This window comes from Oryzias melastigma, linkage group LG11 (assembly GCF_002922805.2).
Source record: "Oryzias melastigma strain HK-1 linkage group LG11, ASM292280v2, whole genome shotgun sequence".
Lineage (NCBI taxonomy): Eukaryota > Metazoa > Chordata > Actinopteri > Beloniformes > Adrianichthyidae > Oryzias > Oryzias melastigma.
The window spans coordinates 25,330,005-25,332,136 of record NC_050522.1 but is presented as its reverse complement, the minus strand read 5'-3'; the positions used below and the strand labels follow the sequence as shown (position 1 = coordinate 25,332,136).

The window sequence follows — 2,132 nt, the reverse complement described above, 5'->3', positions numbered from 1 at the left end:
ATTAGCTAAAACAGCTAGCATGCAGCTGATATGTTAGCTTATCTTAGCCAGAACAGTTAGCATGTCAATAAATTATTAACTAAAAACCAAAATAGCCTAAAAAGCTTTTTTAAAAAGCCTAAATTCAACAAAACAGTTAGCATGTAGCTTAAATATAAGCTTAATTCCAGAACAGCCTATAAAACTTGGAAAAAAAAACGAAATTACCCAAAACAGTTAGCATTTAGTTGAAATGCCAGCTAAACTACAAAACAGCCTAATTTTTTTTTTTTTTAAAAAAGCCTAAATTAGCCAAAACAGTTAGCATTCAGCTGAAATATTAGCTAAGCACCAAAACAGCCTTAAAAACTTTTTAAAGAGCATAAATTTGCTAAAACAGCTAGCATGCAACTGAAATGCTTGCTAAACTCCAAAACAGCCTAAAAAAGGCAAAATTAGCCAAAAAGCTAGCAGAATGCTAATTTAAAACTGTAACTTTTTAACATAAATATGAATAACAAAAAGGCAGGAATATTATTCCAGAATAAATCAACTTAAACCTTAAATAAATTTAATATTTTACTCTCCATAAAAATATATTTAGTCAAAATTATACGAGTTAGAAATGAGCACAAGATAACAGCGGGTCATTAATAACAATAGAATTACCTGGAGGGCCGAATCCGGCCCCCGGGCCTCGACTTTGACACATGTGCCTTACAACATGCATTGAATAGTTGCATGTTTGGTACATTGAGCTTGAAAAACGGAGTTAAAAACTTCCATAGCAACATGTGAATGCAAAAGTTTTGAACTGGGAAACCAGAGACTCACATATTTGTTTGAACGCACGTTTCTGAGGCCGGGGGAAAACTCTCCTTGATCAGCCGAGCCTCAGAAATGCCCCAAATATGCAGATCAAAGCTGAACTGAAGATTTCTCATCTTCACTTCCCTGTATTTACTGCTGACCTTGCTGCTTTGCAGCTCTCCGGTGTCGATCTCCTGCAGATCTTTGGGATCGACGATCAAGTTTTCTAAAACCTGCTGGTCCTGCGGCTCTGAACGGGTTAAGGGCCGGAGGATTGGTCAATCTTTCCATCCTGGAATGCCACTGCAGTTATTTACTCTCCAGAGCGCTCAGTGGAGTGATTCATACGTTGAGGAACTGCTGGTTTTGGAGCGAACACACAGGGTTGTTGTCTGATGGCTCACAAAGGCAGATCTGTGGAAAACACTCGGAACTCGGGGAGAAAAATGAGAATATTCACCGATTCTTGGCTGCTGCTCTGATCAAACTGAAAAACCGAAGGAGCAGATCTTTGTTTGCAAAGAGTAACACCAGAACCCTGCAGTTCCTGTCTGTCATCTCCAAACTGTAACTTCCCTTTTACGCCACCGGAGTGAGCAGACTCGTGCATCGAGCTAAATCTGTCACTTTATTCTACCATCTTCTTGTTGTTGTACCTCCAATCCCCTGAGATGACATGATTTTATTGTTCTGTGACGTAGTGCTGCCACAAACCATTATTTTAATAGTTGACTAATTATTTTTTTTTGATTAGTCGACTATTCGAGTCATGCGCAAACTGGATGTAAAGCACACATCTAAAAAAACTAGAAATATAGCATCACCTGTGATAATGCTAGTGTGAATGCTGGAAGCTGAATTTGGCTGCTGAAGATGCTGAAATTGATAGTTAAAGACTTTGAGAAGTTGTAAAGCTGAAATCACTGAATCTAATAGCTGAAAACACTGAAGCTAGCAGCCAGCTAATCTATTAGTTAAATGCAATATTAGCCTAAAATAACTAAATAAAAACCCAAATTAGCCAAACTAGCTAGCATGTAGCTGAAATATTAGCTAAACTCTAAATTCGCCTAAAATACTGAAAAAAATTGAAATTAGCCAAAACAGCTAACATGTAGCTAAAATATTAGCTAAGCTCCAAATTAGCCTAAAAAACTGAGAAAATCCCAAATTAGCCAAAATAGCTAGCATGTTGCTAAAATATTAGCTAAACTCAAATTTAATCTAAAAACTGAAAAAAACACAAATTAGCCAAAACAGCTAAAAAAGGGCTGCACGGTGGCGCAGTGGTTAGCGCTCTCGCCTCACAGCGAGAAGGCCCCGGTTCAAATCCCGGCTGGGAC

The 2,132-nt window shown here is 38.0% G+C and overlaps 1 protein-coding gene and 1 long non-coding RNA gene across 2 annotated transcripts in view; one reads left to right on the top strand and one right to left on the bottom strand.

Annotated features, from left to right (window-relative positions):
• LOC112162681 overlaps nt 1-1,519 on the bottom strand; it is a 7,729-nt gene extending 6,210 nt beyond the window's left edge. Inside the window, exon 1 of the long non-coding RNA XR_004948693.1 lies at nt 951-1,519. This is a non-coding gene — a long non-coding RNA (uncharacterized LOC112162681). The remainder of the gene's footprint in view (nt 1-950) is intronic.
• Nucleotides 1-2,132, top strand: part of tgfbr2b (transforming growth factor beta receptor 2b) — a gene marked incomplete at its 5' end in the record, with an annotated part of 23,428 nt that overhangs the window by 19,203 nt on the left and 2,093 nt on the right.